This window comes from Armigeres subalbatus, chromosome 1 (assembly GCF_024139115.2).
Source record: "Armigeres subalbatus isolate Guangzhou_Male chromosome 1, GZ_Asu_2, whole genome shotgun sequence".
In the NCBI taxonomy this organism is placed as follows: Eukaryota; Metazoa; Arthropoda; class Insecta; order Diptera; family Culicidae; genus Armigeres; species Armigeres subalbatus.
The window spans coordinates 45,997,957-46,024,459 of record NC_085139.1 but is presented as its reverse complement, the minus strand read 5'-3'; positions in this window follow the sequence as shown (position 1 = coordinate 46,024,459).

Sequence of the window (26,503 nt, the reverse complement as noted above, 5' to 3'; positions counted from 1 at the left end):
TTTATATAGATTGGAATACATCCCGGCGCCCTGGGCCCGGCGAAGGTACCCCCAGGGGTACATGTACCCCAGGTTGAGAACTGCTGCCCTAGAGCACCGACAACGTAATTTTTTTTTAACCCGCGCAGACAGAAGGTTATTAACTTAAGGTACTTACTAATGATGAATGTGATATTTTCACAGTACCTTAGTACTTCTTTCTCCGATTGTACCAGTACCTTGCAGTAGCTCCTAATTTGCTTATAATTAACTTTCCACCAATGTCTGTATTCCACTTTTGACGCTCAAAAAGCAAGCACCAAGGTACCAATCTCAAGTTTGCCTCGGTAAGGTTTGGAATGGTAAATTCTCCAGTTCTGCTTACATAATGTTTTGACATTAGCATAGCAATGCGTACAAAATACCCCGATCGGAAACCCCTAATCCCAGTTGCTTTACTTATTCTACAATCTAAGATGGTGATCCGAACCGAATAAGAGGAGTGTATAGAACACTTCGTTAAACGTATTTATTCACTGAACCAGCAATTTCGTACACGGGTTATCACAACCCTACAGAGGAGACAGTCAGCGTCGCACTGGAAGCACAGGGAGGGTTGCGAAATGGATCCCACACTCCAAGCTTTTCCAACCTACGAATTACCCGAAGCTAGCGCAAGCTAACATAGGCGGTGGGTGGGAGCGTATGAACGTTTTTCAGCGAATTCCATGCTGCATGTTACTGATAGGTGTGAGATTACACGGTGAATGATGATTACGATGTGTGCGCGCAATGGCGGGATTTAATAGAAACTTCATCTTTTTTCCTGGCTACCGTTCCGCGGAATGGGTTGACAATAACTCTCGAGTCAACAAGCGTTGCTTCCATCAAACGTAATTGGCTGTCAGTAGCGGGATACCAATCTTTTTTTCCACCGGCCAAGGATGAAAGTTTGTGTTAAGTTTGATTAAGCATTAGCATTCGATTGAAGCTACTCCATCCTACTTCAGCAGACAGACTAATGAAATGGCGCTGTCCGGCTGGTTGAAATGGGGACGGAGAACAGACATAGCTGAATGTAAATGTATTTTGTTGTTGGGATAAGAAAAGATGTGATTTACGATGGGATAGGGTTTTGGTCTCAGAAACCAATGTCATTGTGAGAAAAAGTTGGTTGGATATAATAAGAAAGAATTTCATTATGCTTTCCGGAGATGTTCTGAGCAAACTGTTTCCGAATCTGTATGAGGTTTTGAACAAAATTCAATTTGAGGTGGCTGTGGATGATTTATGATTGTAGTTTGTGATGTTATTTTACAGAGAACTTGAGTTTGATTACAAAATTTCATTATAACACTTAACACAAAAGTTAGCCTGGACTTTTTTGGGCGAAAAAGTAGAATAAATACCGAGCCCTTCATTAATCTCATCTGTCAAGTCGCATCAAGACGGCCTAACAGTTGAGATTGAAATATGTATATGTGAAGATTGCAACGTGGTGGAATTAAATGGAATAGTACTGAGCTCGTCTTCTGACAAACTCATCTATCATATATTGTAAAATATTTTTCGTCTATTTCTTTTTCCTATTAAACTGTTGAGCTCATCAAAGATAATAATATCCCCTTTGAAACGAAAAATGCTTCAGCGGCATGTAATTTGTGATTTTTACCCATTTGATACATTTGATGCAAAATAAGACACAACTTGAAAAGAAATCGAGCCCAAAATTCTTAAGCACACTTCAAACCAGTTGGTATCCCACACATAATCACATTCCATCCCCGTTAGGAATTCATCACCTCAACAGTTACTTATAAAAGATCAAAGCAACAACCGGAAGCGATTCTCCGTTTCGTTGCAATATTTTGTATTGATCCCAAAAAGGGTTCTTTTATTCTGTGGAATTCATTCCAAGGTGAGAAATTTGTTTTAAAGGCATTTTGGAGAGTGTATTTGACTGCTAGTCACAGTGAGAAGCTGTGTTGGTACGAAAGCAAACGTAAAATACGACTAAGGGTTGAAGGTTTATCTCGCTGAAGTTGATTGCTAATTTGAATATCAGCAGGTGATCTTTTATCTTCACCACGAAATACCTCCACATGTACATGTACACATCAAATATATATATATATATATATATATATATATATATATATATATATATATATATTTTTTTTTTTTTTTTCCACATCGGGATTCGATTTGGAAACTGACAGGAACACAGTACATTGGGAATGAAGCAAAAGCTTGAATCTTACCATACCTTCGGCATCGGAGGAAAGCAGAGGAAAGGAAAGGTATCGGATAAGTTTCGGCAAAAAACTGTCTGTCAGCCCAAGACGAAGGTGCTATCGTTTGGCAGGTTCGTTTTGCCCGATTGACCAAACACACCGTGCGCTGTAAATATACAAGCTACAAAATGGCAACACATTCCGGGTGGGGCATTGACCGATGTGGAAAAACACATTGTAGAATCAATTTGGGAGGAAAGCCTGAATTAACTCGAAGGTGTTATCAATGGATGACTTGCGGTCTTGGATGAAAGGCATCCTTTTCGAATGATTTAGTAGATGTGTTTTGTTAAAGGTAATATGCCTATATCCAACGATCAGGGTTTGCAGAAATCGCTCTCGATGAATGAATTATTGGCAGTGGCTGATTTTCTACCCGCCGCTTCCACATCTAGGCGCTATTGTATATGCAAAAAAAAAGCCGACAAGAGTTAACCGCCAAAAATTAGTATGGCAAAAGACAAATAACGAGGGTTTTCTCAAAATAAGGAACTTTTGTCCACTACTACGCACAAAGTGATTTAGATGGATAGATAACGAACAACGATAACAGAAAGGCAAAAACTGTTCCGAATCATAACAAGCCATGATAACAAATTTATCAAACTTGTATACAAGTGCGAAAAAAAAGAATCAGATAGGCAGCCCCCACAGAGAAATGATGATTCTCGCTTTGTTCTCGCTCATTTTGTGTTGGAGACCGCACAGCTGTGTAGAACAAGTTGAAATGCATCATCAGAACCAGTGCTCCCCTCGTTTGGAGCTTTTTAATAGAAGTTTATTATGAGGTAGGTATAGTCTCCCGAATCAGTTCTTTACCATGACAGCATGTGAAAAATGTCTCTCACGGTATGCTACATATCGTACATGTATACAGAGATGATAAGTGAGAGATTTTCTCCATTATCTTTTGGATTCAATCCCTGGTTATGCTGGATAGTCGCGCCCAAATTTTTATACGGTAGTGAACCGAGCCGATTTTTGACTACTGCTCCTACACTGAGCCCAAACATCATGCTCCTAACGTAGGATTTGTCATACCCTATGTATTCAAAGTGCATCCTTCCTAAATCATATGACGAAATCAAGTATATGATCTATCGTCCATCGAACATCTACCAAAACCAAATCATTCCATTTATTAATTATATAATAAGTTTTTTTTTCAACATACTTCATCATTCGATTTCTATATTTTCACACGCCATCTGATTGTCATCACGAAAGCGAATGAGAAGTGTTTTGCACACGCCCTATGACGATTATCACTCATTTTTTGGATGATACATTGTTGGTTTCTGTTAGCGTCGCCCGGTAGGGACACGACAGGTATTTCCGTCCATCGTCGTAGGGGCTAAAACCAACGAAAGCAACGTACATTTGCTAGAACTCCACTATAGCAGAACGTTTCTTCTGAGCTTACGATTTGGTACGTATGAGTTTTACAAAAAAGCGTCTCTTTTATTGGTTTTCGAGACTATGACGAACAGACGAAAATACCTGCCGTGTCCCTATAGCATTCAAATATTTTCGCATCACTATTATGTCTCGTCTCGTACAGTGCTTCGGATTTTTGGAATTTTCGCTTGTATCAGCGCGGAAGTATAGAGCGTAGTTTGAAAAGGTTGAGCTGGTAAGTAAATTAGTAATAATTATAAATTATCAAATATCAATTCATTTATTGACTGAATTCATCATACAGCCACCGAACAATACAACAAATTGGCAAGAACAAGCATCTGCATTCAAAGCTAAAGTTGACGTACAGTTTCCCGTGAAATGGCCACATTATTAAACATGAATTTTAAGGTGAAGGTGGGTTGAGTACCAAAACAAAGCTTTGATAGTATTGGTACAATAAAAACTTTCATATACTGTAGTAGTATTGGTGTCGTATTTATAAAAAAACAAAGAATATTAGTAGGGTGGTTCAAAAAACGACCCAGCACCACCACGCTCACTCGATTCCGTCCCATGCTCCGAGTGTCCTCAAAAAACCGATTTGAACAAAAACTGGTTGAGCGCAAGCCGGTTTAAGTTTGTATGAAAACTATTTTTTTTATTGTCTTTATTAATGAGGTTTTCGGCCCTAGACAACTGTATGAAAACTAGAATGGGAAACTAAACCTTTTATTACACTGGCTACGGCGCTTTCTCTCCAAACGCTGACGAAAAGAGAACCCACATAGCTGAAAGCAACATTCCAGAGACTTCAGTGAACGAAAACCGCACCGCAGGAAAGATCCATTGATTACGTAACGCAAATATAGCATTTTATACTCCACTCACCCTTATTTCACACTTTTTGTATGAAGTATCTGCTCCTGGTACGATAGTGTAGACTAGACTAGACTAGAAGTATCTGCTCCTGGTGCGATAGATATCACAGACAAATTCTGGGTATTTTGTTGAATTGCACGTTTCACTGATGCCTTCTGAGAAGCCTAATTACCATGCGAAAGAATCGCAACCTCGATTAAAATCGACTCCGAACTATTGGAACGACCAGTCAATATGGATTGTCTATGGAGTTGAAGCTCTTAAATATTTCATCCAGTCATATGGTCTCGCCCCTCGCCATCGCCCAATGACGGGGTGCCAGAATCAGAATAATGTTAAATTCAACCTCGCCATATCAACTGTCATACAAACCTGAAACGACCTGCGCACGGTAAGCCTCTATTCAAACCAGCCCAAACCATTGGATGACACCCAAATTATAAATCATAATCAACTGAGCGTGGCGAAGCAAAATTATTTTTTGAGCCACCCTACTTATTAGTTTGCTGCTGCCGGTGCCGGTGCACCGCGGTGTTTACATTCGCTCCGCAATCAGTTTTTAATCGTTTTTTTTCGGGCAAAACTAGCAGTTTATACTAAGTTTTCGGTTCAAATAAGTGAGTGATTCCAAAAAGTGGTATTTAATTTGCATTCTATCAATATTTCGGGCTGCTCATGTGCGGAGAAGTGAGTAAAAAATTGATTTTTCCAATGCCCTTTGAATAGAAGTGAAGTGCAGTGATGAACGCACCAAATCGCGAACGGCTATTAAATTGGCACGAAACTGCTAATTTATGCTACAATTCAAGCCGGAATACATAGGATTCATTGAAGAAACATGTTCATTATCACGGGAAGTAAGGAAATATGTTGTGAACAGGTTAGTAATTTGAATATTAAACTTTTGTTCGATGCTGTTCGATGCATTCGAATGTTGGTGGGAGAGGAGTGCGGGAGGTGTGGGGTTGGCCCGTGGAAGGTCCGGTGCCATATTGGCTGCCATCGTGGTACTCTTCCAACTATGTCCTTAAAAATAACCGAACCAGGAAGCTGGCACAACCGGCTAATCGGAATCCGGCCGCTGAATTTTTTGGCGGAAAAATAGTTACCCAGGAGGTCGGACTCTAGCGGAACAGGGCGCACGTATGTTTGGAAACATAAATTGAGATCGCAAATTTTTTCGGCTGCTGAAAGCAGTTAGAAATGGTATAAATGGTACAAATCTAATTTTGAAAAATGATAAATAAATTTGTTACACACACGCATGTTCTTTTTTTTATGTCTACCATCCCGCCGATATTTTACTAGTTTGTATTTTACTCGTTTTCTATCTGAAATTAATATTCTCCTCGTTTTATTTTCATAATAGAATCGGACGAAAATCGATCGATAATTCATCCGAATTAGTATCCGGAAATAGTTTTAATTCATTCGGTTATTGAATAACTCTCATACGGATACTTTTCATTTATGTTGAGGGGAAACCGAAAGAGCGTCATCCGATATGTGGCTGATATTGGCGGTAGTGAATCAGTTTCCAGTCTTTTTAAGTTTGGGTTCAGTGTAGGATAGGATCCCATAAAAAAATTGACAGCTTCGAAATTTCACGATCACCCGATGAAATCGGATACCTACCAAATCGACAATTTTTACACCGGCGACGACGATTGCTGTAGGCTACATATTTTCGTCGCCAGATTTATTGTATGATTAAGTCGCGAGGAATCGGTGCCTATTTCATCGGTAAAATAATCGATTGTACTGTATTTGTTGCTTATTTTGATCGTCTGATTATTGAACAGATGAAATCGGGTCCCTGTGTTTATGAACATAGACTTAAGCAAAGTGAGTATTTGATATTTATTTAAGTACATAAGACCTTATTTGTAATATTTTGTGACATATTCAGGAACGCACCGGAGAATGGTTATCTGATAGTAAGCGATTAATAAAGGTAAGTGATCACTTTTGATAATGTTTAGGATTAGAAATTAATGTAAAACTAGCTTTACGTTAGGTTGCTCACCAACACACGAACCTACTTCTACTCAGCTGTTAGAACTAAATAAAATCAGTCGATAGTCGTTGCCCAAATAAAACAGTCGCTTTAAGATTAAAATTATAGTAGTGCCAATAAAGTAGACTTGTTCTTTGCTCGCCGTATTTAATTGGGTGTAACGTGGTGTTCGGAAGTGCTAGTAAGTCAGTGCCGTTCGAGTAGGGTCCTCTGAGGCCACATCCTGCCACTCCCGAGCCGTTGATGCTACAGATAGATTTTAACATATGTTTGAATGACTGATTCCCAGAGGTAGTGAATATGTTTTAAAACAATCTCTTAATTCTCATTTTTCGCTAAACAACGAATAGCTTGGTCACAATTTGAAACCAAGCAGAGAGACCCGTACAAACATTTCGTGATCTTGTTATTAAACTCATGAAGTTTGAATGTTCATAAATTGGGGTATGAGGCCCAATTTCAGAAAAAAAGTTCAGCCGGAATTTGGTCCCCCTTGTATTTTAAACGGTGACCTTTTTTTATTTTCCGCGATGAAAAACTCGTGTATACATAGGAATAAGATCCTCGTACCAAACTTCCGAGGCGTGACCTAATCCATGATATAGAGTCTAACTGTAGTTACTTCCTCAGCAGATTTAGTGTTTAAAGATTTTTTGTGATTTGATTGAATAAAGCAAATATCGCCAGATACCGATCAATCTACAAATTTGTTCTGGTTAACTTATCATTATCATAAACTTTACGATGGTTTCATGTGATGCGTCGTGCTTGAACCTTCCGCAACTCGCTTCAACTTTCATAATACGAGAAGCAGTCACTGAAGACCAATGTCATTGTTTTCAACGACGAAACGAAAAGTTTAATGGCAAAAAGCAATATATACTCTCATTGAGGACATTTTTTAAGCTCAATGAACCTTCTGCCGGAAGATCCGGAGTCAACGGAACACCGGTGAAAAAAGTGAATTTTCTCAATAAATGGCGCGATGTTTTCTATAACAAATCTAAAAACCCTGAAAATTCCAAATCCATCCCATGCGGGCCCTGTGAGTCAAAAAAAATTATTTGGATTCCCCCCACTTAGCGGCGCTAGTGTATATGAAAATTCCAGTTTGGTTCGATATCTCGGGATCTATGGGATTTAGGAAATTTCCGTCTTCTACAAAGTTGTTCAAGGATTGGAGACCAATACGTTGAGAAACTGTTTAGCTTAGAATTCATCCGCAAGGTGCCGCTCCATCGTTCTGCTCCACGTTTCCTTGCGCCTTGCTAATCACTTGTTCTTCATATTCTTTCTTCTTCCCGCGGTGGGTTCGCTTTTCGGATGCTCTTGCTTCCTTGTACCGATCTCTATTCGATCGGGTACCCGACACCAACATCTGGCTTCTGGAAACGTTATTCTCGTCTGTCACTCTCTGACACTCCACATCGAACCAACCCGTCCTGGGTCGCCTCTGTGCAGTGCCTACCTCTTCTCGTGCTGTAATGCTCAACGCTCCATGGATCGACTCCCATAGATCGTTGATGCTGTCGCTAACGTTGATTGACCTTATCCGTTCGTCGAGCTTCTGGCGGTACTCAGCCGATACTGCTTCCGCCGACAATCGCTGGATATTGTAACGCATCGTTCGCTGTGATCTTTCGTTCGATACAGTTGACAACCGTGATCAAATTTTACTGACAACGAGGTAGTGATCAGAGTCAATGTTTGGACCTCTGAATGTTAGCACATCGATAACATCCGAGAAATGGCGCCCATCCACCAGCACGTGGTTGCAAGTTTCACCATTTGGGTGTCTCTTTCGGACATTCTTTCGTACAAAGTAGGTGCTACTGATGGTGATCCCTCTTTTTTTTTTTCTTGGGCAAGGGTAAACGGAAATCTGCAACCAGACACCTGAGGAGGTAACTCAGGTAGTGTGGGGATGGGTATGTCATGTAACTCTTACCCGACCCACTAAAACCAAAACCCTTTCGCCAGTCCGTACCCCCGGCCCGCAATTAAGCAATACATCAGGGGGGGACTATTGAGAATGCTCACGCCTATGCTATGTGATCCCTCTGACAGAAGCAAACTTTACTAGCCGTAGGCCGTTGTCTTTGGTAGCGGAGTGAAGGCTCTCCCTACCAATTATGGGACGGAAAAAGTCCTCTCTACCGACCTGAGCGTTAGCGTCTCCGATAACAATTTTCACGTCATGCTTTGGGCACTCTCCATATGCCTTATCAAGACATTCATAAAACGTGTCCTTCACGTCGTCGGATTTATCGTTTGTGGGTGTGTAAACGTTGATTAGGCTGTAATTGAAGAATTTGCTCCGTATTCTCAACACACAGATTCGTTCGCTAATGGGTTTCCACCGCATCACTCGCTTTATCTGCTTGCCCATCACTACGAAACCAACTCCATGCTCTGCTTTTCTGCCGCCGCTGTGATAGATGTCATACTTCAATGCAGTGTTGGTCGTGGGGTCCACGGCTTGGAATTCACGTTCTCCGGATCTAGGCCATCGGACTTCACTCCAACCTTCTGCAGTTCACGAGCCAGAAGGCTCACTCGTCCAGGTTCACTTAGGGTCCTGACATTCCAGGTACCGAGTTTCCAATCATAGTCCTTATTTCGTTGCCGGGTCGGTTGCCAAAAATAACGTTCTCTTTTTCTTCTATCTCAATTTTTCGTGGTATTTGAGAGGCTTCCGTAAGCTACCTGACGCGATACAGCATTTCGTTTATCAGCCGCTGGGTACTAGGCAGACCGTATTTGAGCCGCACCTCCTGGTGAACAGACGCTCGAGGCGTACCTTCTCACTCTAGCTGATGTCAGAAGGACAACAGTGCCCAGGCTGCACTACCAGCTAAGTACACAATGCTTAGCTGGCGGTATTTTGCCATCGGACGAAGCGTGGAAGCGTGAGATAGGAACTCGTGGGGACCAGAGCTCTATTGGGCGCTCCTTCCTTGATGTCGACCCACCATTTTGCAGCCCATCAACGACTACTATTCAAGTATTATTATGATAGAGTTTATCATTCATTTGTTTGCGTAGTATATTCTCAGGTTATTATTCTACCTACGGTGAAGGTAGTAAACTCTTTATACTATTGTATGGTAAATAGCATTGAGTTACTCCCTGGTCATTATCAGAAATGGTTTAGACGAAAAATGTTGGTCTAGGACAAAGTGTACAAAACGACCATTTTCACGGACGTTCCCGATTTGCAGAAAGCTCGTCTGGTAGCCACCTGCGGCTATTGCAGAGTAACTGTGAATTAATACCAAGACCACCATCAAAAAATGGTTAAGAAAAAATTGTGCAAAATTTCAATTTAACGGATGTTCCGAATTAAACGGAAAGCCGGCTGGTAACCACCTGCGGTTATAGCAAAGTAAGACGTTGAATTATCTCCAAGATCACCGTCACAAATGGTTTAGAAAAAAATGCGCTGCTCTAGGATAAACTTCCCAAAATGACAATTTTGACGGTCGTTCCGGATTATCCGGAAGAACATCTGGTGGCCACCTATGATCAGAAGTGAGGTAGAACTGCGAATTAACTCCAAGGTTATTGTCAGAAATAATATTTAAAAAAAATCGCGCTACTATAGGTGAATTGTTAATGAAATAAATAAATAATTCATTACTGGTCACTTTTCCCAATGCACCTGAGTGTTTTATTTAACTATATTTACCCGAACCTTTTACGGAATCACTTTTATTATCTTCTCAATTGATGAAGAACTAATTGTTTGAGGAATACATGGTGGTTTGGTGCAAATTGGTCAACTGACTAAAAAGATATCTCATTGTTACTCAATGTGTTGCACTTTTTACAACAATGCGAGTTCCGGAAGGTTAAATATCCTGTCAAATACAACTTATCCTAAAGTTTCGCTTGAAAAACTATTGAAAACAATGATTTTCCTTAATAGAATTGACTCCCTTGCACTTAGAGTGGTGCAACTGTACAAATAGTGGCGAGTCTCATAAGAAATCAATGGATGGCACCACTATGGGAACCAAAATTAAAATTTACCACCACTAAAGGAACAGTGTACCCATTAGCGGTGCAATCAATATTTGGTATTTGTTGATGTTAAACAACACCAAGTATTGTTAGCAAACTTATTAGTTAATCTATTGGATAATATATTAAAGCCGTAAATTTCTCATGGATTTAAAAAAAAATCTTCTCTGGATCTACTAATACCTCTACTATTGGTACCGTTACCCTAAGGCTCGCTGAAACAAACATTAATTTCTTCGGGACCATCATCGGTCTATCGTACCGACGAGAATCGATTTAGTCTGGTGGAAAGTCGGGAGGATTTTTTTTATGGGTGACAAGCAGACATTGATCTCTTGTCTACCACATCATTAGCCCAATCAGCATCCGTAAAAACTTCAAGCGTTGGAGCTTCTTTGTTGACTCGGTATACGAGGCACATATCTAGCGAACCTTCAACGTAACGTAGGATTCTTTCAAAGTACATCCAATGTTCAGCATTTGGGCAGCTTTGGAAATGGCTGAGGAAGTTGACTGTTGTTGCCTAATCCGGTCGGTATGGATCAGAAATACGTTTTTCCTCTATACTTTTTGCTAGCTTCAGTCTGCATTCTAAGGGCGTTGAAACAGGCTTACAGTCTTCCATTCGAAAACGTCGCAACATATCCTCGAAGTGTTGCCGCTTACTAATTCGCATTACACCTTCCTGCACCTCCCGATCGATATTCGTTCCAAGGAAACATTTCACTTCACCCGCATCTGTCATTTCGAACTCCTTAGAAAGACAACTCTTTACAGTTTCCACGGTGCGCATCGTTAATCTCATGACCAACACATCATCAATGTGAAATATAATGATCGCCACCTCGCCGTCAAGACATTGTTCGTTTGTACTTCTGGTGAACTTCATCTGACTCTGAACAAAATCATCAAAACGTGGGGTTCACAGCGCGTGATGCTTGTTTAAGTCCATACATATTGACTTATTTAACCGCTATAGCCAGCACGGAACGGTGAGTGCCTAGCTTTGCTACCGGTGAGTAGGTTTCACTATAGTCAAGCCGTATCTCTGACTAAAACCTTTTGCGACTAGACGCGCCTCATTGCGATCCGGATTTCCATTGATTCCCCGCTTGATTTTAAACACCCATTTGTTCGTAATTGGTGTTCGACCTCTGGTTAGCTTTGTCAAAGTCCACGTTTAATTCTTTTGTAGAGAATCCAATTCCTCGTCAACAGCTTTACTCCATTTCAACCAATCACTACGTCAATGATCTTCGGAGATAGAGCTAGGGAGGTCTTCGACGTAATTTTTGTTCCACCCTATAGAATTTCGCACATGTATGGGTCGCTGCGAGCAACTACTTTTATTTTCCGGATTTGGCTCCCCTTCAGATTCTTCGGTTGGCGCTAGTGCATCACTGCCATCGATGGAACTAGTGTAATCTTCGTCAGATACTGATTCTGGCGCTACTTCCGAAGGTGTCTCATTATCGATTACATTCGTATTTAAATCATTATCGTTCAAAGGAAGCATAATATCTAGGTATGGTTTACCAAACTCGCTTTTCGTCGGCGCCTTACTACCTGTTTCTACGAATTCAACATCTCGAGCATGTAGAATCCTCTTCTGTTCTGGATGCCACACATGATATCCATTGCAAGCGTAGCCAAGAATCACACCTTTCCACGCCTTCGCATCCAGTTTCTTTCTCAGTTTCTTTGGGACATAGACGTAGACATGACATCCAAATGCTGGTAGTTTGGAAACATTCGGCTTCTTTCCCTCCCAGAGCTCGGACGGTGTAAAATTCGACGCGATCGCATTTGATGGGCTGCGGTTGGGCAAGAAAGCTGCTGTGTGGACGGATTGACCCCAGAAACATTTGTCTACTCCGGAATCGGTCAACATCGAACGGGCCTTCGCAACGAATGTTTGATTCAACCGCTCGCTAATCCCATTTTGCTCCAGGATGTAAGGAACAGTTTATTCGATCTGGATAGCACGCGCCTTGCAAAGCTGATCGAACCGCTTACTACGATACTCACCTCCGTTGTCACAATATCTTCTGGCCGAACTTACAAAGTTACAAAGTATTTCATACCGTTCAAACCGACCGGCGATATAGGGGAGTATTGAGGATTCAATCCCTGTATATGCTGTCCCCATTCTTTTCGACCAAACTGTCACATTAGGTGTACACTTTTCGCGATTCCCGTAAAACTTTCGGAACACGCCTGGGCCCAGAACCTAAAATGGGAATTCGGATGGAACACTTAAATAAAGCAAGAATCAAATTTATTTAACGAAAACGAAAAAAACAAGTTAAATCTTTGCGATTTTTTTTGTTGAAGGGTGTGAAAAAGTGGGAACCTACTATTTCGGGACCGACGGTCTGGTTAGAGAATGACGCTACAAGATTGGATCCAACAAAATTTCTACTGACTGCGGATCAAAGTGGTGGTCGTGTTATAGTTTGGGATGCTTTAGGTGCAAACCGCATCGAAAACCTAAGGTTTATCAATAGTTCTATGGATCGTTTAATTAATTTGAACATTGTAAAGGATAACTTGAAAGCAAGCGCTGTTAAACTAGGTTACAGATTCTAAACATTCTTCCAATCTCGTCAAAGAGTGGTTACTGTACAATGCCGAATCAATGCTCCCACATCCTCCCCAATATCCTGATCACAAACCCATTGAAAACCTGTGAAGTTCTTGAATATAAAGTTCGTCTACTGAACTTAAATCAATTGAGGAAGATTCTCGTGAAAAAAGGCACAATATCTCACTGCACAACCCAAAAACTGGCAAAATCAATTGAAAGGCGGTTTTAGAGCGTAATTGTTGCAAAAAAATAGGTATACGAAGGCTTAGAATAAAGTTTTGGGCACTTTAAACAATATTTTGAGCATTGTGCGGATAATTATGGCGTTGGTTTTTTTCTTTTTTTCTGAAAAGTTAAATTTCAAAATTAAAAAAAAAACATATTTGGCAATCAATGTGTCGCTATTTGAATGAGCTTAAATTTCACTTCAGAAACTCGCATCGTTGTAAAAAGTAACGAAATCCTCATCCTTGACAGAAGCGGTCCTAGACCAGACGAGTCCCAAGTGATTTGTATACAAATTACAAATCCGTTTAAATAATTAGACTTAAAGCTATTTCCAACAAAAAATCGTATCATCAAAAAAATTGAGTTCACAACGTTCCGTGGGTTGAATATTCATGTCATGTTAAAAAAATCATCTCTGTCCCAATTGTCTAATAGTAAAATAGGCTAGATTAAATTCAGCAGCATTTTTTTTACAAATACACTTTAAATGTCAAGCATACATACATATGCGAAAAGCATGGGTGTGTTAAGTGCGAATTGTCAAGACCGTTGAAATGCCTCAGCATGGCACTGGACTGGTACCATCGTAATCGTCCATATACCTTTTACAAAATAACAAAAAAACGACCAGTTCGAAAAACCTGCGAACAATAATTTTTCGCTTGTTTGCTCAAAGGATTTCTGATCACTCTTCAAACATTACGGAGCCAAGCTCCACCATCTGACGACTGCCTCTTATTTGTCAAATTTACACAACGCCGTCAACAACAAGGAAAGCGAAGACGACGATGGTGCTGCACACGGTACGGTTCACTGGCGTTCGCCACGGATGAGCGATCAAATTGTTTTCCGGGTAAATTTTCGGGGGTCATGTTTACTTTCGGAAACATACGGAGTTCAGATGTTGGGAATATTAAATTTTGCTTGCTCTCCGCTTCTCGGAATGGTGATTTTCGGCTGGTGCGTAATTTACATGAATTCATGCGTGTCTGGGTGTCAGAGGTGAGAGACGCCGACCGGAATAGATGGTAAATCAACGGGAAAATTTCCACATCTTGCTCCGCCCGGATGACAAATTGTGGGGACTTTTTCAATCGAATTAGAATGGGTTTGATTAGGGCTCAGCCCAGCCGGCACATATGCGCTCTGACTTAAATCGATGAAGAGCTTGGAAATGAAAATTTACTTCATCGTGTTCCTTCCAGCAATTGGAATCAGAGCCCACATATCAAAAGTGAAGACATTCAGAAGCATGAACATTTCTGAGGTTGTCCGGAGATGGGTTTGCGGTATTTACAACCACCTCCCACCTTCCCATCCTGGCCCGTTATCCAAATGGGAATTATCGAGTGGTATCTAATAATGTTCGGAAAAATGGAAATGAATATTTAGATAGAGCATCGTTGTTGGCCCAAGCTGCGATGATCCTGGCACAGAGAGAAAAATATTTCAAAATTATCAATCATCAGTGGAACGTGTCTTACGTGCTAACTCATGTCCAACGGCAATTTCAATTAAAATGCAAACTACGAAAAGTTATTTCATCCCATGGTTCACATGAGACGTTTCTTCCAGTCACCCTAAGCAAACCGCATTTGCTCCATGGGAAGAGAAATATCAGTCAGGCTGTCAGACAGACAGAGTACTGGAGCTGACGACCGAGTATGGAGTTAGACTTCCCAATAAGAAGGATAGCACATGAATATGGCATTTGTCATGAGGACCTGAATTGAATATTGATTATTTGCGTTATGTGAGTGAGGTTCGTGGTTCTTTTTTTTACTTGCGGTACTTATCGTGCAGAGATGGAATCTACAGCCATACCGGTTCAAGATAGCCTATAATAGAAGATAACACAAAGTCAATGAGGAAGCAGTTTAAGGAAAATTGGTTCTGGTTTTTTTTTCCTAAAATTTCAATACTGAGTCAATAGCTCAGCACGAGGAAAGGAATGAAAAGACCTTCCTCCTGATGAATAGGATCATTCTGATATTCGAATCGAAAATGATTTTTTTGGAAACTAGGTATGCAAAATAATTGACAAATCCTTTTACGCGGGGTTTCGACTTTTCGTTTCAATGAGACCAAAGCAAGCGTTTTTCGGACCCAGGGAGAATCTTTTTTCGTTGTTTATGTTGAGGTTGAGGATCATCTTTCACCCTTCGATCTGTTCTCTAGAATTAACCTTGGAAGATAAACGAAAATATTGCCTATTAGATGAAAATCCTTTTTCGTTTCATCACTTTTACCACTCACTCACTATTCGCGAGAATTATTGCAGAATAATTAAAAAATTGTATGGTCGCGCCGGGATTCGATCCCAGAATAGTAACAATTATAACTTTAGAAATGCGCTTGCTCTAGCCACACCACCATGCTATTTGTATGGAAGCATTAAGGACAAGCATCACAGAACCAAAACTAAATTCATTCAAGTTTTCACACCACTCAATACGGAGACAGCGGACAAGTTTTGTTTTTATTATTTCAGCTTTGCTACGTCGCAGCAAATTCGACAACATATTTTCTCTCCATACTAAGCTGGGCCAGTCTAATGTGTACCCAACATATTTGGGAACGAGACCAAAGGGAACTGCAGCGACAATCGTCCTCTATAGTTAACTGCCTCTATCACTTTTAAGCACTCTATAGAGTCTTCGGAAGAGAAGAGCTGCATATCATCTATTGAGGAAAGTGGAGACAAAAAAAAAAATAAAAATTGACTTGCTTTGAACGACGTGTCTTGTACACCATTTAGTCAGATAGTCAGATAGTTCAAACCTACACAGTAGTTCAAACCTAATATTAGGTACCTTTTTTCTAACCGTGTAGATTCCCAAAATTTCAGCCTTCTATGATGAAAACTAAGCTATTGACATCCTATTATTTAGCCCATCGCCAAATCGATGCCAGGATGTCCCGGGCTATTATTTTTTTTTCATACTGCGTTTCAATGATGACAGCGGCCTATACCTATTAATGATAATGACACCACGCTTGTCACCGGCTCGATGAAAACTCATTGCGGTACACACATCAGACTTAAGAAAATGGTGGAAAAAATGTAATTCAAACAAATACAATTTTCTCAGTGAATGACGGTCCAATTTTGGAATTTAATACACCGTTGGATAGGTAATTATAAAACTTTAAAATGTGTATGTTGTTGAGGTTAATTCAAATTAGTAAAAAAATTGGAAATCATTTAGAAAATGTTAGGAAAAATTATTTTGAACTTTTTCGTGGAATCTCTTCACTTGTCATAAGACGAGTTTGTACAATCCCATTTAATTCCACCACTTAATTGTACCTTGACAGATACGTATTTCGACCTCAACAGTAAGGTCGTCTTCAGTGTCTCGAGTCGAGTCAAGTACGAGACACTGAATACGACCTTACTGTTGAGGTCGAAATACGTATCTGTAAAGGTACAATTAAGTGGTGGAATTAAATGGGATTGTACAAATTCGTCTCATGACAGAAAAATGTTTTTTGGCCTAAGTTGGACTACATCTAACGAAGTTCAGTGCGTGTTTTCTCTTGTTCCGGACAGCAGAACGATTGCGCGATCTGCCGAAATATTGTGTTCTGCATTGCGCGGCCGGTAATAAAGTTAATCAGTTCAGTGCGTGTTTTCTGGAGTAGCTATCGAGCAAGTGTTGTGCAGTGAGTGTTTTAGTCGTCGCGAAGTAGTTCAGATATCGAATCAGTCTTCGGGAAAATAAGTAAGACACGCGTTGCTTTTCCGTTTTTGTATCATCATGAATGTGGCGTCGTTCAAATGAAATAATTAGTCGCTTACCAAGGCGATTTTCAATATATTTCCTTCCCATCTAACATACTATTCCTTTCCAGTGCGCTCATGGAGATGCAGAAGATTCCTCGGTCTCTTATAGCAATGAGTGTCGAACTAATATTTCTCCCCTTATCCTAATTGACTATGACTGTGAGGACGTGGCCGGCATCGTTATTGGTTCTGAATTAAAGAAATTCCGAAGCATGTACAGTTATAATAGCTTTCTAGTCCCGAGAAAACTATTCAATTAGTGAGCTGCGCATTTTTTGATGTTTCTCGGCCAATAACGACTAGCAACTACGATGGGTCGCCTAGGTCGTTGCCGATTGTATCGAGTCGTATTATCTTCTATGTCGTTCGTAATAGTTGCTTTTAAAAGCGGCTTATTGGGCCTGCGCAAACCTCCTGTCTCGTCGGAGGGCCGTCATGTCAGGGCTGTTTAGCGTCCCACCTAACACTAGGACTTGGGCTTTGCGTGGTTGGCACAGTGCAGCCGTGAACCGAGCTGAATGGAGAAGACTTTTATGTGCAGCACAGGCCACTCCGGCCTTAGTCTGATAATCAAATAAATAAATAACGAGCAGGGTCGATCAGTTTCAAGAGATGACCACCACAGTTAAGTTTTGGGGTCTACACTATCTGCAAAACGTGAATTCAGCTGAGCGTCATTTTGGTATAGGGTCGAAAAAATGGATATTTTTGCCTTTCTCGTATACATAAAGGCTATATGTTCGCTCCAAAATCGAACTTTTTAATGATTTTCGACGTGATATATGTGTGTGTGTGTTCGAAGAAAAAAATTATTAGATTTTTCAAAACTGACTAATTTTTGCTTGACTAAACATCATAGGACTCCGACCAACTAGTTTTTGATTTCAAAGCCGCGTTTATTTTTTTTTATTCCAAAAGCTTTTTCACTACCGATCATAATGGACCCTTAACCTCAGTTAATTTTTAGTTGCATCTTGAAGCGCGGTTCGCGTAAAAAAAAAATAGGTGTTTCAAAACTGACCAATTCCTTCGGGACTAAACATCTCCAGGACTCCAAATAAACTATCGCTTAGGTTTTCAAAGCCGTGGTAATTTTTTTCCAAAAAATTCTTCACTACAGATCATAAGGGACCCCAAACCTTAGTTAATTTTCGGTTGCATCTTGAAGCACGGTCCGCGGTTGAAAAAAGAGATTCTTCAAAACTGATCAATTCCTTCTGGACTAAACATCTCCAGGACTCAAAACAATCTTTCGTTTTGGATTGCAAAACTGCGTTTAAATTTTTTCTCCTAATCTTCAGTACCTATTAATTTCACACTTGCCGCTTGCTTGCGGTGTCAATCGAATCCGTATTTTCATTACTTTCATCGCTTTGAGTAGTATAATTATCACCGGAAAAATCCAATAAATTAATCTCGATAAAGTCACGCGGTGATCGAAACTATTCAAATGTTTTTTTTTTCAAAAATATTTTCACTACCGATCATAATGGACCCCAAACCTCAGTTAATTTCTGGTTGCATCTTGAAGCGCGGTCCGCGAAAGAAAAAAAAACAAAGCTGACCAATTCCTTCTGGACTAAACATCTCCAGGATTGATTTTGGATTGCAAAGCCCTATTCCAACGCGGCTTTTCAATCCAAAACCAAATCCAAAGTTTGTATTGAGTTCTGAGAATGATCAATCTGGAGAAGCTGATCGATATCGAAAATTTCTAATTAATTGCTTCACTAGCTTATTTTTCTAGATGTAATAAAAAACTACCAAAGTTTGAAGTCCCAAATGAGCCAAGTATAAGCATGTACGAGATATTGAAGACGGCCTCTCCGTGCAGGTTGATATACGAATCTAACTCATCTTATGACAAGTGACTCAATATTGAATAAGAACCAAATATTCAGCGGCCTGGTTCGACAGTTGAAAATAGCTGTGCAGTCCATGATAGTATGCATGCTGGGAGCAATTGATCTAGAACACCCTTCTATGAATATTTGTATCGTAAATCATATCCCGATATTAGCAAAACGAAGTACCTAGTCGCTGGAAATCAACGTGGGTTCATTAGTGGTGGTAGCGAAATGGTGCAGTATGGTTTTTTATGTATGAAGTATGAAGAATTTTTGTATCTTGGAACATTAGTGACGTGCGATAATGATGTTACCCGCGAAGTGAAAAGGCGTATTGCAGCTACAAATAAGGCTTATTATGGGCTTCGTAACCGTCCCATAGTCTGCAAATGAAGATAAATTCGCGCTATATACTACTCTGATTCTTCCGGTGGAATTATACGGCCAAGAAACATGGACGTCGGAGAGCTTTCGGAGTGTTTGAGCGTAACGGGAACGTAACGAGAACGGTATCTGGCGGCGCCGCATGAATCACGTGTATAAAGGTGTATAAAGGGCTTGATATTATTAAGCTTATTCAACACGGCTGACTACGGTGGGCTGGTCACGTTGTTGGTATGCCGGAAAACGTCAAGCGAAGATAATATTTAGTAGAGAACTCGGAAGAGGCCGCAGTCTTTGTGGAAGGCCGCGTACACGATGGCTTTTGCAGTTGAAGAGGACCTTAGGGCGCTCAATGTTCAAGGCGGCTGGAAGCGATTGGCCCAGGATCGAGTCCAGTGGAGAAGGATACTCCATTCGGCGTATGTTCATCGAAAAGCTGTAGCCCATCAAGTATCAAGTATCAAATCATATTTTTTGAACAGTATATCCATAATGGGGTGCTAACGGTTTAACCAGATGTAAATGACTGCCAACGGCATGAGATCCAGAACAATTTGGAGTGCCTGGAACATTTGCGCAGCGCAAAACTGAATTGTAAACGATACCCTTGGACTCTGTGAGCCTGTTTGGACATACACAGTTAACTTTGATTCCAATTCAGCTGTAGTTTATCTGGAAAACCAAACGATCTAAACTCCAGATAATTGTATCGAGAAAAATAAAACGTATTTATATTGCATTTTTCGAAAACTTGATTTTAGTTGACCCATAGGGGTGCCGATATGGGGCAGCAGGGACCATGTCCAAGGGCTTAACGACCCCTCCCCAGCTGTCTGTGAGTCAGGGGGTTCTGCCTAGGAGGTGGTGGGGTTAACAGGGGGCTCTGTTAATTCCCTCCCAAAAACCACATATCCGCAAGCAAACCCTATCAAGCGACCGTGTGCCGCTTGAAGCATACAAACCCCTAACCCCAATCCCAGGTCGTTAACGGAGCCTGTGGAGGTTCCGCAGAGTGAGGGCTGCTTCGGCGGCAAGCGGGTGGCAGTGGGTGGTACCCACAAACCCCCAAGTGGTGCACATGTGGTGCAAGCGAATGGGAGTTGGGGGTATTACTCGTAATACTCCCACAGAGTGAGGGACCGAGTGTATGGGTGAGCACACAAGTAAGTCTCGCATGGTACGCATGGTCGGTAGTGTTAGAATGACTGAAGTCTGGTGAGGCCTGGCAGGAGTGTCGGGGGGCAGATACCTCTGCGGCATCTCAGAAGTAGGGGACACGAAAGTCTCGGGGGGTTGATGCTTCTGCGGCACCTCAGAAATCGGAGACATGTAAGGTAAGTGGTGCCACCCCGTTGCAGGATGGGGAGACCACCACACTGGCTGAGGACTATCTGGGCTTCTAAATGTCAATAGGTGGGTGCTACCTGCAAAGTACCCGTCCTTCAGACCTATTGGCCGTATCAAAGCCCGGGTAGGGGAGTGTTAGGCACGCGTGACGTGCCGGGTGTTCCACGCCAAAACGATGCACAGGAGGTGCACAGAGTGGATAAAAATGGGAGAGGGGGATATTACAACCCCCACTGAGTGAGTGACTGAATGTCAAAGAGAGTGGTGCACAAGTGGTGCAAGCGATTGGGACTGAATGTATGAGCGAGCACACAAGGTAGACTCGCATGGTACGTATGGTCAGAGTGGCTGCTTAGGCAGTAGTGTGATCCGGCTGTCAGGGACGGAATGAGTGAAGTCTCGCTAGGCCTGCCAGGAGTGTCTGGGGCCAGATACCTCTGCGGCACCTCAGAAGTAGGGGACACGAAAGTCTCGCTATGACTGGCAGGAGTGTCGGGGATTTGATGCCTCTGCGGCACCTCATAAATAGGAGACATGAAAGGGTCTGCCTCGTATCTGAGGTAGGAGCGGCATAGAAGCCAGCAGCCTAGGGTCGCCTCCGGCTTGGTAGACAAGTGATGCCATTCTGTTGCAGGACGGGGTGAGCACCATACTGAATGAGGACTGTCTATGTTGTGAGATGGCGGCATGGGAGTACCCCATGCAGGGTATCCGGTCTTCTCCTTGCAGTCATTCAAGCGGCATAGGCAGGTGAGTGTTGGGGCACATGTGGTGCCAGTATGTCTTGTGCAAATGTGTTGCATGGGGAGTGTCGAAGAGTAGAGGCGCACACGTGCACTTGTGTACGTCATGGAGGAGGCGCAATGCCCAATAGTCATCCCCCGAAGTATTGCTTAATTGCGGGCCGGGGGAATGACTGGAGAGGAAGGAGTTGGTTTTAGTGGGTCGGGAGTGGTGATCCCATCCCCACACTACCTGGGTTCGCCTCCCCAGGTGTCTGTTTGCAGATTTCTATTACCTTCGTTAAAAAAAAAAAAAAAGGGTTGCCGATAGCAAATTTGCTATTCTAATTGTTGGACGGACCTGTAGAGCATCGTTCGATATCCATTCGGCGGGAGATGTTCCATTCACCCATTCTTTGTTCAAGGCATTCTAAGGAAGTCAATTTTTCCGTTTGAATAACGGTTTTGGAGCATGGGGTAATCAAGATTCCCGAGCAGCACATATGTTGCACATAGATCACAGTAACTTTGAAGACGAGGATTTCGCCTGGGGGTTGGAGTGTTACCTTCGGAATTCCACTGGGTACTTCTTGTGGACAGAAGAAGTCGGCTAGGGTATCGACCACGATTGCTGGATCCCGCTGCATGCTACCGTCTACGGATAATGTAATGCCTTTAGCCGTTTGGTACTCCGTCCGAATGTTGACTAGGGCGTGGTCGTCCAGGGTTAGTCTTACTTTGGCTTTCTGAAGTGCACGAAGTGCTTTCCTTCTACGCTTGACTACCTTTTTGGTTTCCTCGTTCCACTGATTTGCGGGCGGGGTTTGTACTGGTCTATGGGATGGTTTTGGTGGCAATGGCGTTGGGGCCAAATCTCCACCTGTGGAGCTTGTCGTAAAGTTTGGATGACGTCGCTTCCGATCTCATTGGTGGATAGGTATCCTGTGCAGGAATGGCGTCCGAGCGAAGGGGGTTATCCGCCAGTTCCGGGAGGGGTGTAACGTCCGTACTGACGGAGCCCCGGCTACTCGGACGACGGTCTGCGGCTTGAAAACCACTCTCTTGTACGTAGAACCGGGAGATGCTGGGAGGGTTTGTGCGTGGAGTGTTCAGGTTCATGATCTGAGTACCTTGTACTTGTACTCTTATGTTAACTCCCTCTCTTCCACTAGGCTAGCTAGAGCTTGAGGGTCTTACTCGCAGGATCTGCTCTTTCAGCTTATCAAGGGTTCCACAACAAAAGTCACTATTTTTGATTGAGCTTAATAATGAATTTAATAATGTTACTCACAAAGGGTGTATGTGTGTGTGTGGGTTTCGGTACGTTGGCCGGCCGGCGTGAACTGCTGATGTCGGGGGTAGCTTTTAAACTGAGCACTTTTGGGTCCTGATTGCACACGTGGAGATCGGATTGAGGTTAGTTTTAGGCACAGGCTATGGGATTTGGGGCTTGTCTCTCCAGATTCTCGAGAAACCTGATTATAGCATACCTGATTCGTTAAAAAACAGTAAGTACCACGAATTAACGATAACTTTGGCACTCTTAGGGACCTAATAGGTCAAATTAGACTTTCCAATACGAATTTCGTCTTTAACGTCTGTACTCTTCGGTGTTCTCGGTAGGAAAGAGATCAGATCCTCTCTAGTCTCCGTTTACCCTATAGCCTATCCATTCTTGCCCTGTAGCTTTTACCATCCCTTTTTGGCGATAATTGCTCAACTCGCGACAACTTTTCGGCTGATACCCATGCAGCAGTTTTATGTGTGTTCTGTGTTCGAAAGTGTTTTACAAATTTTGTTTTTATTTTATTTTAGCTCTTCGTTTTTGAATATTTTATTTTCTTTTATTTACTCGTGTGCATGCTAATATTTTAATTCTTAGGCTTTAGATTACATACATATATATTTAACATTGCTATACATAATAATTAAGTTTCAAAATATAGTTAATGTTACTTTTTAATCGGCAGTCTAGTTAGGGACATTTTTTGTGAACGGTAACACTTATGTGAGGCTCAGTCTGCACATTTCTATTGCTGGGATCGTTGGTATGGTAAGATAGTGGATAGTGGACGGTCTTGTTTTTGGCAACAGAAATCTGACGGCGAAACTGAGCCTGTAGATCACTTACTTGGTTACCTTTGGGATTGAACCACGTCTCGTCTTGGGTCTGGTTGTAGTATCGCTGCTGTCTCCAGAGTCTCGCTTGGGCGTTTGCTCGACTGGTGTTGGTTGCATTGAATCATGCTATGAATTCATGGCATCTTCCACCGGGTGGTTCTTTCCGCAGGTGCCGTAGACTTGCTCGGCGTTTGGGCATAGCTTCCCTATGTGGCCGAAGTCCCAACAACGGAGCAATGCATCGGGTTGAGGTAATAATGCCGGGTTGGGCATGTGGACTATTCAAAATTGACGTAGTCAGGGTCATCGTGCCTTCTGGTGTTCGTCGCTTGAAACCGCACACTTTGAAACGTTCATGTGCGGGCGCTCGACGACGGAGAATCAATTTAATAATATCGAGAAGCTTACGAAAATGGGCGCTACTGCGTATTTTGAGGAAGTACGAAGCATCACGGTTTTCTTTATTCACTCCGTCGATGGTACCGCCAAGGAAGGCCTCAACGGAACATCGGATCAGAAACGGATTGCTTGCTTGTGGCTTGTCGATGTCTTGTAGACGCAGGATCTGTAGAGGTCCGGACGTACCTTGTTACCGTATGTGGTAACAACGTAGGAATCGACACACTTGCATATATTTCATAGAAAACAATATTGACCATTTTGCCGGTTTTTTATAAGAGTGTTCCCAGCGTCCTATCCCATTCCCCGATTTTCGCTCATGGAGCGAAACGAACGAAAAGGCAACGTAATATCCGAAGCCAAATGAACGAAGATGGTGAGACGAAAAGGAGATTGTCGATCGAGAGAGGAGTCGTTTGGAGACAGCCGTGGACGTTGGATCGTAATCGGATTAGCGAAGAGAAACACATGCGGAAGGTTAAAAACGACCGAATACATTTTAAAGTCGACAAGTGGATAGTTTTCCGTGGCCGTTCTTCCATGGTAGGAGTACTCTTTTCAAGAGTTTCCCATTTTCCGAGCGACCCAAGAAAAGTGCCCACCAAGCGGTGTGTAAGTTTACCGGAAATTCATCACTCTTGCTCGCCATCTCGTGACCAGAACTCTACAGCCTGGCTGGCTGCCACCACGGCGGAGCAGAGAAGAAGCCCCGACGAATACCCAGCTGTCGGTCAGTTGCCCTACGCAGCAGCTGCGCCAGCTTCCAGTTCGTGTATCTGGGAAGAAGCGACGACGGATTAGACCACCTTCCTCGTGTACAGCACCGGCAGTCAAGCCAACTATCCTCCACCCCCGAAGCCGAGAAAAAAGCCTCACCGGTCTCCTCAGAAGAAACGTCTTCGTGGCCAACATCCCTTTTCCCTTCGTTCGTGAAAAGCTACGTCAGATTGATTCACTACCCAAGTGTCCAACCCTATGATACTAGCCGGCTATCCACCCGCGATCAAGCCCGACGAAAATGCAATTCAAGCCTCGACGGAGCCGGGATCAGAACGAACTTCTCCGTGGTCAACCTTCATTTCGGCAGTTAACTTCGACTAGTCGAGAATGGATCTCGGCGAACCCCGTTGCCGGTACCGTAAAGTACCACAGGTATGTCCCACTACATGCGCATGTCAACCAGGGACCCCAACTTCGTCAGCAGTCGCACCCCTACCCTATTCCTAACTACTAACCCTTCACATTTAAAAATGAAAAAATAAAATATCAGTAAAAATCTATTTATAGTGTTAATTACTTGAATAAGCTATCCCTATTTGCATGCAATTGCGTCGATTACATTGTCGTTCAGTCCACCTCTCTTGTCGTAATGTCCCACAAGCAGGTAGATGGCGAACCCTGAGCATCTCAAGCTTGGAGAGCTAGTTTGGGACGTGCGGACGTCCACTGCAAAGACGTATGAACGTCGGCAGCAGTTGCAAACTTCTGAGTCCATGTATGTAGGTCACCTGCGATCCGTGCTGTCTCGGCTATTTGCAAAACTATGTTTCCGGGTTAGGTCCCGAAACTATCAAAAGTGGTAGTCAAAATTAGCCCCGAAAAACTCTCACTGACGGCTGTGCGTTTCCACCGCACCAACGAAAAGTTCGTTAGGGCCCCATACGCGCTCCGACATGTTGTACAACTTTGACTCCGCCCCCAGGAAATTTAGATCGGTTGGAGTAAATTCGGATCGCCTGTGGCCAAGTTGAACAGTACAACTTACCCACAGACGATCCGACATTACTCCGCCCGAACCAAATTTCCTGGGGCGGAGCCAAAGTTGTACAATACGTCGGAGCATGTGTGGGACCCCTTACACTCCACTTCGATGGGGTGGTTTTCACCTTTCGTACTCATTCACGAAACACCCACTATGCGTCTCCACCACTGTTTTACAAACCGAACGGCTTAAAAATAACGTCACTGAGCCTTTTCAATGGCAATAAACACAGGTTCACCGAAGGTCAGGAGTGTGCCTTCCTAAAGAGAGTGCACTGTACAAGCATACTTAATTTGGCAAAGTCAAAACTGTCCGGTGCGATTGCACTGGAGAGTGAAAAAATTCAAAACACCCGGATTTTGCACCCCTTTTTTTGCCCTCAAATGTAACTATCAGGACGATACACACTGTTCAGATTTTTTCGGAATGCCCGTCGCACAACTGGAGTGTCCTGGGACCTACCGCACCGCACGGGGAGGGTCTGACCTCGGTTCAATTCCACCTCTCTGCGAAGGGAAGAACCGGCCTGAATGGCAGAAAAGGAAAACGCCGTATTTTCGGATCCCGTGATCGGATCAGCTGCCGATTTGTAACAGGTCCTGACCGTAATGACCGAATTTTATCCGTCAAAGTCCAAAAAATAGCACGCCTCTTTTCACCGAAAATATCCAAATGTCTCGATTGACTCAACTAGTAGTGCAAAAAAAAACGTCCACCCGCGAAGCT